The sequence below is a fragment of the Schistocerca piceifrons genome, chromosome 9 (assembly GCF_021461385.2).
Source record: "Schistocerca piceifrons isolate TAMUIC-IGC-003096 chromosome 9, iqSchPice1.1, whole genome shotgun sequence".
NCBI classification, from domain to species: Eukaryota; Metazoa; Arthropoda; class Insecta; order Orthoptera; family Acrididae; genus Schistocerca; species Schistocerca piceifrons.
In genome coordinates, this window is record NC_060146.1 from 67,971,246 (window position 1) to 67,985,228 (window position 13,983).

The window sequence follows — 13,983 nt, forward strand, 5'->3', positions numbered from 1 at the left end:
CGTACTCTGTGTAGAATCGAATTGGTATCCCGTCACTGAGAACAGAAGTTAGGCACGATTAAGGAGTAGTCTGATGGCGCAGCTCGGTAGTCGATTATATCATCAACAGGTATGTAACAGGGTTACTCGTAAAGTTTCGGTTATCATCTCGATAGAAGAGTCACTTATGGGACGAGCTGAAGCGGGAACTTACTCGTCGAATTTCAACAGAAGGTGCAACACGCTTGGGACAACACGCTTATCCCAAAGAACAGACATCTTTTTTGATCCAGTAGGCATTATGAATTAAGACGCAAAGGAGTTACAAACATTGGCTGCGAGTGAGCATTAATTGAAATCAATGGGGAAAGTTGAAAATTTGTACCAGACCGGGATCTGAGCCATCCAGACACAGTGGTATGTGCAGCTGTACGAACTACCATAGCACGCCTCCCGTCAGACTCAAATTCTCAACTTAACCACACACTGCTAAAACAATGTAGTGCCTTCGTGTTCCTTGATCATTATCCTCATTATTCGCGGCGTTCTGCCGATTCCCGTAAGACATCGAGCCTTGTGTGCGTATGCACTGAAGAAATCATTGGCTGCCTAGCCTTAATTTTTATATATGTACACTGAAGAACCGGTTTCCGTGAGATCACCGAAGTTAAGCGCTGTGGGGTGTGGCCGGCACTTGGATGGGTGACCATCCCGCCGCCATGCGCTGTTGCTATTTTTCGGGGTGCACTCAGCCTCGTGATGCCAATTGAGGAGCTAGTGGACCGAATAGTAGCGGCTCCGGTCAAAGAAAATCATCATAACGACCGGGAGAACGGTGTGCTGACCACACGCGCCGCCTCTCCGCATCATCAACTGAGGATGACACGGCGGTCGGATGGTCCCGATGGGCCACTTATGGCCTGAAGACGCAGTGCTGCTGCTGCTGCTGCCGCTGCTACACTGAAGAGCCGAAGAAACAGATACATCTACTTAATATTGTGTAGGGCACTGCGAGCATCTGGCTAGTAAGCACGAGATCCAGTTTCGAATCCCGGTCGCACAAACTTACAACTTTCCCTTTGATTTAAATCACTATCCACTAGCAGCCAATGTCTGTAATTCTTTTGTGACTCAAACCTCGTTGATCGTTTGCATGCGAGAATACTGCCGCCTGAAGGGAGGTATACTGTGCAACTGATTCCACTGTGTGGTCACCCTCTACTGTGAGGTGTATGTTTCATTTGGCCTGAGATTGTTATCAGACAGGGTGAAAAGTATTTAAACCGACAAACTCTAGGAGGTTGTAGGGGACATCAAAAAAAATATTTTTTCCTATGAGGAGTATTTAAACCGGTAGAGGAAGATTTCTCTGGCAGCAAATTAATTAAACCAACAAACACTTTTCCATTTTTTTATGACCAAGAGACAACACATTAACAAAACCCAATTTCAATCACAGTAGATTTTCAAAAATGCCTCCACTGACACGTAAACAAAGGTTACACCGTCGGATCATGTTCTGTTTGACACAGGCAAAAACCTCAGGATTATCCTGAATTGTTCCTGCTACTGCTACTATCCGGGCAACCAGATGCTCTTCTGATGCAAAAAGAGTTCCGTACGCAAGGTTGCGCATCTCTCCCCACACAAAAAATTCCAGAGGGGACATGTCTGGGGATCGAGCAGGCCATGGTACAGGACCACCTCTGCCAATCCACGTTTCTGACAAGGGAACCTCCCCATTGCACCCCCCTCAGATTTAGTTATACGTGGGCACAGTGGATAGGCCTTGAAAAACTGAACACAGATCAATCGAGAAAACAGGAAGAAGTTGTGTGGAACTATGAAAAAAATAAGCAAAATATACAAACTGAGTAGTCCATGCGCAGGATATGCAACATCAACGAGAGTGTGAGCTCAGGAGCGCTGTGGTCCCGTGGTCAGCGTGAGCACCTGCGGAATGAGAGGTCCTTGATTCAAGTCTACCCTCGAGTGAAAATTTTAATTTTTTGTTTTCAGACAATTATCAAAGTTCAGGCACTCACACATAATCAACTTCGCTCTCCAAAATTCCAGGACATGTTCAGATTTGCTTGGACATATGCAGGATTTGACGGTCTACACACGGAAAAATTTGAAAACGTTAAAAACATATGTTTTGATAGAGCACAGGCAAAACTGTGCGTCTGTGAAACTGTTGCATTCATTTGTTGCAGTTTATATGACAAACTCTTATGTTTTCATCACTTTTTTGGAAGTAATTATCACATCCACTAGAAAACCTAAATCGGGCAAGGTAGAAGAATCTTTTTACCCGTTCGCCAAGTGTACAAGTTAGGTGGGACGACAACATATTCCTGTCATGTGAAGCACATGCCGTCACCAGTGTCGTATAGAATATATCAGACGTGTTTTCCTGTGGAGGAATCGGTTGACCTATGACCTTGCGGTCAAATGTTTTCGGTTCCCATTGGAGAGGCACGTCCTTTCGTCTACTAATCGCACGGTTTTGCAGTGCAGTCGCAAAACAGAGACACTAAACTTATTACAGTGAACAGAGACGTCAATGAACGAACGGACAGATCATAACTTTGCGAAAATAAAGAAATTAAAATTTTCACTCGAAGGAAGACTTGAATCAAGGACCTCTCGTTCCCCAGGTGCTCATGCTACCCACGGGACCACAGCGCTCCTGGGCTCACATTCTCCTTGATGTTGCCTATCTTGCACATGGACTACTCAGTTTGTATATTTTGCTTATTTTTTTCACAGTTCCACACAACTTCTTCCTCTTTTCTCGATTAATCTGTGTTCAGTTTTTCAAGGCCTATCCACTGTGCCAACTTATAACTAAATCTGAGGGGGGTGCGATGGGGAGGTTCCCTTGTGAGAACCGTCGGTCCAGGAATCGACGCGCACGACGACTGAAATGTGCCGGCGCCAAGTCATGTTGGAAATACATGCGTTGTCTTCTAGGGAGCGGGACGTCTTCCAGCAATTCTGGCAATGCTCTGGTGAGAAAATTGTAATAGTGCCTGCCATTTAATGGCCTAGGTTGCAGATACGGCCCAATTAAACAGCCCCCAACAACAACGACCCACACATTAACGAAGAACCGCACTTGATGAGCGCTAGTAACTGTGGCATGTGGGTTATCCTCACTCCAAACATGCGAATTGTGCATGTTGAAGACTCAATCACGCCCGAACGTTGCTTCATCGGTAAACAACACAGAGGATGGAAATGTAGGATGCATTTCACACTGTTCCAGGTACCACTGCGAAAACTGTGCTGGGTGGATAATCAACTGGTTCCAGGTTGTGGACACGCTGTAAGTGAAATGGTTCAAATGGCTCTGAGCACTATGGGACTTAACATCTTACGTCATTAGTCCCCTTGAACTTAGAACTACTTAAACCTAACTGACCTAAGGACATCACACACATCCATGCCCGAGGCAGGATTCGAACCTGCGACCGTAGCAGTCCCGCAGTTCCGGACTGAAGCGCCTAGAACCGCACGGCCACCGCGGCCGGCGTAAGTGAAATGGACGTAACAGTTGGTCTCGAAGGACTGTTCTTACATTCGTCTGATTTGTCCCCATGTTACGTGCAATTGCGCGAGTGATGATTGAAGGATCCCGCTACACATGCTGCAATACAGCTTCCTCAAATTGTAGCGTTCTTACCGTGCGACAGCGCCCCTATCCACGTGATCTGCTAAATCACCCGGTCTCACGCAGACGTTGGTACATAGCAGAAAATGTCGTATGATGCGGGATACGGCGATTAGGATATCGTTGATAAACGCGCTGTGGAGCTCGTCTGTTGTGGTGTGCTACGTACTACGCACCAACCATTCAGTGTTGGGTTGGGTTGTTTGGGGAAGGAGACCAGACAGCGAGGTCATCGGTCTCATCGGATTAGGGAAGGATGGGGAAGGAAGTCGGCCGTGCCCATTGAAAGGAACCATCCCGGCATTTGTCTGGAGCGATTTAGGGAAATCACGGAAAACCTAAATCAGGATGGCCGGACGCGGGATTGAACCGTCGTCCTCCAGAATGAGAGTCCTGTGTGTAACCACTGCGCCACCTCGCCCGGTCCATTCAGTGTACTCACTCCAGGTGTATCCATTAGTCAACAGAGACAATGCACTACTACACTGGTGGACAGCAGTTGCCTGCAACTGAAGAGCGTAATACGGCCTCCATCGGTTTAAATAATCCTCATAGGAAGAAATGATATTAGGGAAAATATTTGTTTTGATGCCCCCTACAACCTCCCAGAGTTTGTTGGTTTAAATACTTTTAACCCTGTATACTCCTTCAATGACGAACTCCCTGTCACATCACTTGTCAATAAACCGAGCTTGTCCTCGAAAGTTTTTCCGGCAGCGCAGTTTACACCTCGTCTTTAGCAGAGGGCAGCGATGTCATCAGCGAACTGATATCCACTGATATCCATTATATGTGAATTTTAGTCCGCTGCCGGACGTTTGTTTCGCTTCTATGAGTGTTGTTTCGTCGTACAAACAGGTGGGCTTGTACGGTATGACAGCAGATGCTGACACGTGTGCTCCACGTGCTCAGTGGGGTGATTCCAGTCGCGTCTGCCTGCGCCCTCTCACTTCTTACAAGGGGAGGCCACGACGTTTGGAGCGAGGCTTTACTGTAAACTTCGTACACTCGTAGTACTCCACGAGGACAACAAAATGTGTGAGCAGTAGCGCGTACTTCTCAAGCGTTACTGAGAAAATCGCAAGATAATTTCGGTCGTCAGACATATCTGTGCGTGGCCATTTTAACCATGAAGCGGCTGCAGCCCAGTGGTGAATGCACGGTAGATCAGCGTCTTCGGTCAGAGCGTTAGCTTCCCTTTCTAATTAAAAAAAAAAAAACTGAGCACATGGATGAACGAACAAACTGAACGGGTGTCATCGGACTGCGCCCTGAACAAAATCAGCGATCAATATGAAACAAAATGTATTTTTTTTAAGTGTTTGACGTTCAAGCCGCTGGATCGCTGGATCGAGTTCCGTTCGTCAGTTTTTTTTTTTTATTTTCAACACAATTTTCTTTACTATTTATATTACAATTGATATAATGGGAAAAATACGTGTGATCAGATGAACTTTTATTAAATTTACAGTGTTGTTTGGCAGTCTACTAATTTTTATTATCAAAAATAATATAATATTCATGACTATAGACTAGTAAACGACCAAACGCATAAAGTGATACTGAAAGTGTATGTTTGTCCGTGTCTTCAGGACTGTTCGTATTTAATCGAAAGAGAACTTGAAATTGCTTCTCGGAAGATCCTATTAAAATACACTCGATGCTGCATAACCAATTATCAGCGCATATTTTTAAGGAAATACTGCGTTATGCATGGTTTGCTTCCAATCTATCGTCTGAAAGAGAGGTTTTTGAAAATGTTAACAAGGTCTGTTTTTCCACAGAAAACGTCAAAAGACCTTGCGTATGTGGTGCCGTTTTCCATGTTTTTACGAATAATACCATCTTGCAACTTGTACTCCTAATGTCGAAAGCGACGGTTAGTTGTACATCTTTCGAAAGCCGTCTGTGCCCGTCAAAACTTGGAGGTAACAAGTCGTTTCGGGCTCCTTCCAGGAGTAAGGGATTTCTCAAATCACGGACAAGCATACATTTTCAGTATGACTGTGGTGTGCGTACTGTGAGACCATCGGTACACACACCATCAGATTATTTGACTTGTCGCTGTAACGAAGTAGGCGAGTGTCATCAGTATGTTTCGTGGTCTTATCGTGGCGCGTTTATCTTCTGCTGTTAGGTCAGACGATAGAAATGCCACTTGCACGCTTAGAGTATGTGCTTGATGGTGACCAACTTTAAACAGAACTTGATTAATTTTCACACACATTTATTAAAATAATAAAAAGCATAAACATTACGTAACTTGATTCTAGATGCTATTTACAATTGACAATCTGAAGTTCCTTTGGTCTTTGTACGTTAATCTTATTCTCACATATCTCTGATACTTGACAAAGTGTCTATTCATTTATCTTCATGGCTATGTACAGGAATACGGTAATCTTATTAGGCGTAGACTGAAACAGGACTGTAGACTGGTACAGACTAATGCAGACTGACTAATCGGAGGTCTGTACACTCGTTATAATACCTCGCGTGTTCATGTATCACTGCGCGAGTGTGATCCGCGTGGAGAAAAGGTTCTACGTTAGCAGCAATCTCATTGGCTGCGTTACATATTAATACGCGGATCGCGGATCGGCGGAAACAGAATTTGGTCCATCTCTATGGCGGCGCCATCTCGTAGTGTGGAGACGGACGAGCGCTGCGCCTGCGCTGTTGTGCTTAGCGGGGCGCGCTCTAGTGGGAAAGTTGTGTACGCGCTGACTACCCGGAACTATGTACACAACAATTACTTTATGCATTGGGTCGTTTACTAGTCGATAGTTATGATTATTACTTTATTTGCGATGATAAAAATTAGTAGACTGCCAAATAACATTGTAAATTTATAAAATTTCATCCGATAACACGTATTTTCCCCATTATATCAATTGTAACATAAATAATAAAGACAATGACTGTGTTGAAAATAAAAATATAAACTGACAAATAGAACTCGATCCAGCGATACAGCGGCTTGAACTTTAAACACTTAAAAAAGAAATAATTTTGTTCTATATCGTTCGTTGTATTTCTTCAGGGCGGACGTCCGATGCTATCTGTTCAGTTTGTTCGATGATCTGTTCGCTCAGTTTTTTTTTTATTATGAAGGGTAACTATCGCTCTGACCAAACACACTTTTTTTAATCTCATTTTGTTCGCTTTTTTCGTTGCATCTGCTCGGGCCGGACGTCGCAAGACATCCGTTTAAGTTTGTTGTTGTTCTATTAACCCACTTTTTTTTATTACAGAGGACAGCTAACCCTCTGACAGAACACGCTGAGCTACCGTGCCGCCACCACTCGGCTGTAGCCGCTTCATGGTTAAAATGGCCACGCACAGATATTTGTTCGACGACCGAAATTATCTTGCGATTTTCTCAGTAACGCTTAAGAAGTACGCGCTACAGCTTATACAGTTTGTTGTCCTTATTGGAGTTCTATGAGTGTACGAGGTCTGCAGCAAATCCGCGTTCCAAACGTCGTGGCCTCCGCTTGTTAGTCGGGCTCGATCCGCCACTGCGCAGTGCTGTCTCTGCCAGCGTCACCAGTTTTACACCACGTACAGTGTTGTTGCCAGCCGGGCGCTGTCAGTTGCCTACGCAGTCAGTGCGCGGCGCCCGCCGTCGCTTCGAATATCACGCCACGTTTCCTGCTGCAGCCGGTTGGGGAACCCGACTCACTGCCACTGCGGCGTGGGACTGCCGCCATCACGATCACGTGACGACAACAGCAACCAGCAACACAGGTCCGCCGAAGGACAGTCCTTCCCAGACAGTACGCTCCCAACGACGGTAAAAGACAACAAAAAAAAGCAGTTAAATATGCAGGGTGAAGAAAAATTCGCGCACTCGGACTTCGCAGTCCTCATGTACTAACGATACAAGTCTGTCGGGGGCAAAATTTGGTCCGCTGCATATTTCCGTTGTAAATGGACGTTAAACACAGACAAGCTGGCAACCGTAACCATATGTACAGTGACTACCTCAGACAGCATGTTGGAACAGTGCCGTGCAGTCGGTGCAGTGGATAATGTTTTGAGTTAGCATGCAGGATGTCGAAGGTTCGATTCTGGGTCGAGGGTGTATTTGTTCTTATTTGCCAAAAGTAGTCTGTGTGGTACGTATCTGGCGTCTTATCATACAGCGCATACAATGGGGCTTCTACAAAACATTTGCAGTTACATATTTCGAACACAGAAATGGAAGTAAAACAGTTTCCATTGGTCATCGTTTAGAACAGAACAGAATGTTGGGGGGTAGGGTTGTTTGGGGAAGGATACCAGACAGCGAGGTCATCGGTCTCATCGGATTAGGGAAGGATAGGGAAGGAAGTCGGCCGTGCCATTTCAAAGGAACCATGCCGGCATTTACCTGAAGCGATTTAGAGAAATCACGGAAACCTAACTCTGGATAGCCGGACGCGGGATTGAACCGTCGTCCTCCCGAATGCGAGTCCAGTTGTAAGTAGGCTGTTTAGGTGTTTTTATATTGGTAACGCCACGTAGCGCTCTGTATGAAAATCACTGGTTGTGCTGTGTGCAGTCTGCGGCTGCTTGCCATTGTTGAAATATTCTCTATTGTAGTGTTGGGCAGTTGGATGTGAACAGCGCGTAGCGTTGCGCAGTTGGAGGTGAGCCGCCAGCAGAGGTGGATGTGGGGAGAGAGATGGCAGAATTTTAAGAGCGGACGATCTGGACGTGTGTCCGCCAGAAAGAGTAAATTTGTAATACTGGATATCATGAACTGATATATATATATATTATGACTTTCGAACCCTATTAAGGTAAATAAATTGTTTGTTCTTTATCAAAATGTGAATGGAGACGAAAATTTAATAGTCATGGGTGACTGGAATTCGGTAGTAGGAAAAGGGAGAGAAGGAAACGTAGTAGGTGAATATGGATTGGGGCTAAGAAATGAAAGAGGAAGCCGCCTGGTAGAATTTTGCACAGAGCACAAATTAATCATAGCTAACACTTGGTTCAAGAATCATAAAATAAAGTTCTATACATGGAAGAAGCCTGGAGATACTGACAGATTTCATATAGATTATATAATGGTAAGACAGATATTAAGAAACCAGGTTTTAAATTGTAAGACATTTCCAGGACTCTGACCACAATCTATTGGTTATGAACTGTAGATTAAAACTGAAGAAACTGCAAAAAGATGGGAATTTAAGGAGATGGGACCTAGATAAACTGACTAAATCAAAGGCTGTACAGAGTTTCAGGGAGAGCATAAGGGAACAATTGACAAGAATGGGGGAAAGAAATACAGTAGAAGAAGAATGGGTAGCTTTGAGGGATGAAGACAGCAGAGGATGAAGTAGGTAAACAGACGAGGGCTAGTAGAAATCCTTGGGTAACTGAAGAAATATTGAATTTAATTGATGAAAGGAGAAAATATAAAAATGCAGTAAATGAAGCAGGCAGAAAGAAATACAAACGTCTCAAAAATGAGATCGACAGGAAGTGCAAAATGGCTAAGCAGGGATGGCTAGAGGATAAATGTAAGGATGTAGAGGCTTATCTCACTAGGGGTAAGACAGATACTGCCTACAGGAAAATAAGAGACCTGAGAAAAGAGAACCACTTGTATGAATATTAAGAGCTCAGATGGAAACCCAGTTCTAAGCAAAGAAGGAAAGCAGAAAGGTGGAAGGAGTATATAGAGGGTCTATACAAGGTCGATGTACTTGGGGACAATATTATGGAAATGGAGGAGGATGTAGATGAAGATGAAATGGGAGATATGATACTGCGTGAAGAGTTTGACAGAGCACTGAAAGACCTGAGTCGAAACAAGGCCCCGGGAGTAGACAACATTCCATTAGAACTACTGACGGCCTTGGGAGAGCCAGTCCTGACAAAACTCTACCATCTGGTGAGCAAGATGTATGAGACAGGCGAAATACCCTCAGACTTCAAGAAGAATATAATAATTCCAGTCCCAAAGAAAGCAGGTGTTCACAGGCGTGAAAATTACCGAACTATCAGTTTAATAAGTCACGGCTGCAAAATACTAACGCGAATTCTTTACAGACGAATGGAAAAACTAGTAGAAGCCGACCTCGGGGAAGATCAGTTTGGATTCCGTAGAAATATTGGAACACGTGAGGCAATACTGACCCCGCGACTTATCTTAGAAGAAAGATTAAGGAAAAGCAAACGTACATTTCTAGCATTTGTAGACTTAGAGAAAGCTTTTCACAATGTTGACTGGAATACTCTCTTTAAAATTCTTAAGGTGTCAAAGGTAAAATACAGGGAGTGAAAGGATATTTACAATTTGTACAGAAACCAGATGGCAGTTATAAGAGTTGAGAGGCATGAAAGGGAAGCAGTGGTTGGGAAGGAAGTGAGACAGGGTTGTACCCTCTCCCCGATGTCATTCAATCTGTATATTGAGCAAGCAGTGAAGGAAACAAAAGAAAAATTCGGGGTGGGTATTAAAATCCATGGAGAAGAAATAAAAACTTTGAGATTTGCCGATGATATTGTAATTCTGTCAGAGACAGCAAAAGACTTCGAAGAGAAGTTGAATGGAATGGACAATGTCTTGAAAGGAGGATATAAGATGAACATCAACAAAAGCAAAACGAGGATAATGGAATTTAGTCGAATTAAATCGGGTGGTGCTGAGGGAATTAGATTAGGAAATGAGACACTTAAAGTAGTAAAGGAGTTTTACTATTAGGGGAGCAAAATAACTGATGATGGTCGAAGTAGAGAGTATATAAAATGTAGACTGGCAATGGCAAGGAAAGCGTTTCTGAAGAAGAGAAATTTGTTAACATCGAGTGTAGATTTAAGTGTGAGGAAGTAGTTTCTGAAAGTATTTGTATGGAGTGTAGCCATGCATGGAAGTGAAACATCGACGATAAATAGTTTAGACAAGAAGAGAATAAACGCTTTCGAAATGTGGTGCTACAAAAATAGTTCAAATGGCTCTGAGCACTATGCGACTTAACTTTTGAGGTCATCAGTCGCCTAGAACAGAACTAATTAAATCTAACTGACCTAAGGACATCACACACATCAATGCCCGAGGCAGGATTCGAACCTGCGACCGTAGCGGTCGCTCGGTTCCAGACTGTAACGCCTAGAACCGCACGGCCACTCCGGCCGACTATTATTATTGTTCAAAATATTCAAATCTGAGTGAATTCCTAAGGGACCAAACTGCTGAGGTCATCGGTCCCTAGACTTACACGCTACTTACACTAACTTACGCTAAGAACAACACACGCACGAACGACCCAGGGAGGACTCGAACCTCCGGCGGGAGAAGGCGCCTCAAACCGTGCGGCCACTCCGCGCGGCATTCTTCTTTTCTTCTTCTTATTATTATTACAATCGATGGAAACGTGGAAACATCACGCCCATTACTGTTAGGGAAACGGTGTAATTCGAAAGCGAACATTTCAAAGTTAGCAGTGTCCAGAATTTGATCGTGCGCAACAAAAGCTGCAAGAGAGGTGATGCGCGTTAGATGGAAGAGCCCGTTACGAACTAACGACGTGTTTATGCGGTATTCGCCAGGCAACGACTAGTTGCTAGCTGAGTATGGCTCCCGTGACAGACTCCATGCACATATCGTACACATATCGTATTTTCTTCTTGTGTTGTTCTAATGCAATGTACGGCATGCTTAAACGATGAGTATGTGGATATGCTTCTGGTCCTCGGTGCATATGATAACCGCGCTGGTGTTGCCACTCGTCAATATGCTGCTACATATGCCGGCCAGTGTGGCCGAGCGGTTCTAGGCGCTACAGTCTGGAACCACGCGACCACTACGGTCGCAGGTTCGAATCCTGCCTCGGGCATGGGTGTGTGTGATGTCCTTAGGTTAGTTCTAAGTTCCAGGGGACTGATGACCTCCGACGTTAAGTCCCATACTGCTCAGAGCCATTTGAACCATTTTGCTGCTACATATCCTGGTCGACCTAGTCCAGATAAAAACGAGTTTCGTCGCTTGCAACTTCACCTTCGGGAGAGAAGTTCCCTCCCACCACCATCGCGTGACAGAGATCGGCCACAGACTCGCCCTGTTCCAGCTACTGCGGAAGTTACTCTGAAGGTTATTCACCAAGAACCCCAGCGAAGTACACGTAGCGTAACAACGCACCTGCGGATGCTCTGTGAATGGTCCCGGCAAAAACGGAAGCCAACGACGACTTCACAAACACTGTAATATGGTCGGATGAAGCAATGTTCATTGGTGAAGGTGTCTTCAATATGCACAATGTCCACCAGGGTGTGACGTTAACTCGTCACCTGCGACCGTGGATTCCAAGTTCGCTTTGGAATCAACATCTGAACCGGAACATTAGGAGACAACAGTTTTGGTCCCTACTTGTTGCCTAACCGGTTGACTGCACGAAGGTATCATGCATTCTTCTCTAACTATTTGCCGGACACACTGGAAAATCTTCCAGTTTCTGTACGGCAGAAGGTATGGTTTCAATATGACTGTACACCTCCACGCTTTAGCATTAATGTTGTTGTTGTGGTCTTCAGTCCTGACACTGGTTTGACACAGCTCTCCACGCTGCTCTACCCTCTGCATTCTTCTTCATCTCCCAGTACCTACTGCAGCCTACATCCTTCTGAATCTGCTTAGTGTATTCATCTCTTGGTCTCCCTCTACGATTTTTACTCACCACGCTGTCCTCTAGTACTAAATTGGTGATCCCTTGATGCGTCAGAACATGTCCTACCAACCGATCCCTTCTTATAGTCGAGTTGCGCCACAAACTCCTCTTCTCCCCAATTCTGTTCTATACCTCCTCATTAGTTATGTGATCTACCCATCTAATCTTCAGCATTCTTCTGTAGCACCACATTTCGAAAGCTTCTATTCTCTTCTTGTCTTAGCTATTTATCGTCCAGGTTTCACTTCTATGCATGGCTACACTCCATACAAATACTTTCAGAAGCGACTTCCTGACGCTTAAATCTATACTCGATGTTAACAAATTTCTCTTCTTCAGAAACGCTTTCCTTGCCGTTGCCAGTCTACATTTTATATCCTCTCTACTTCGACTATCATCAGTTATTTTGCTCCCCAAATAGCAAAACTTCTTTACTACTTTGTCTAATTTCCTAATCTAATTCCCTCAGCATCACCCGACTTAATTCGACTACATTCCATTATCCTCGTTTTGCTTTTGTTGATGTTCATCCTATACCCTCTTTTGAAGACTCTGTACATTCCGTTCAACTGCTCTTCCAAGTCCTTTGTTGTCTCTGAGAGAATTACAATGTCATCGGCAAACCTCATAGTTTTTATTTCTTCTCCATGGATTTTAATACCTACTCCGAACTTTTCTTTTGTTTCCTTTACTGCTTTTTCAATATACAGATTGAATAACATCGGGGATAGGCTACAACCCCGTCTCACTCCCTTCATAACCACTGCTTCCCTTTCATGTCCCTCGACTCTTATAACTGCCATCTGCTTTCTGTACAAATTGTAAATAGCCTTTCGCTCCCTGTATTTTACCCCTGCCACCTTCAGAATTTGAAAGAGAGTATTCCACTCAACATTGTCAAAAGCTTTCTGTAAGTCTACAAATGCTAGAAACGTAGGTTTGCCTTTCCTCAATCTTTCTTCTAAGATAAGTCGTAAGGTCAGTATTGCCTCACGTGTTCCAACATTTCTACGGAATTCAAACTGATCTTCCCCTAGACCGGCTTCTACTAGTTTTTCCATTCGTCTGTAAAGAATGCGCGTTAGTATTTTGCAGCTGTGACTTATTAAACTGATAGTTCGGTAATTTTCACATCTGTCAACACCTGCTTTCTTTGAGATTGGATTTATTATATTATTCTTGAAGTCTGAGGGAATTTCGCCTGTCTCATACATCTTGCTCACCAGATGGTAGAGTTTTTTCAGGACTGGCTCTCCCAAGGCTGTCAGTAGGTCTAATGGAATGTTGTCTACTCCCGGGGGCTTGTTATTGTTAGTATGGAATGATATTAGACAGAACATTTCCAGGAAAGTGACTCAGACTAGGTGGTCCAGTTGTATGGTCTTCGTATTCACCTGACCTAAATCCCCTGGGTTTTTCCAGTGGGGACACTTGAAGGAGCACGTGACTCTACTCCGCCGACAAACGTGGAAGAACTGATAGGGTGTTTTCATGTTGCTCTTGTATATGTGGAGGCAGTCATGTTGCGAAGAGTCCAGAGCTGTAAGATCGAGAAGTTAGCACAATCTTTGTAGGTGCAGGAGGGTCGTTTTGAAAATCTGCTCTGAGGACAACGTATTCTTTTGTAAACCTCATGCTTTCATCAGTACGAAAATTACTATTGTC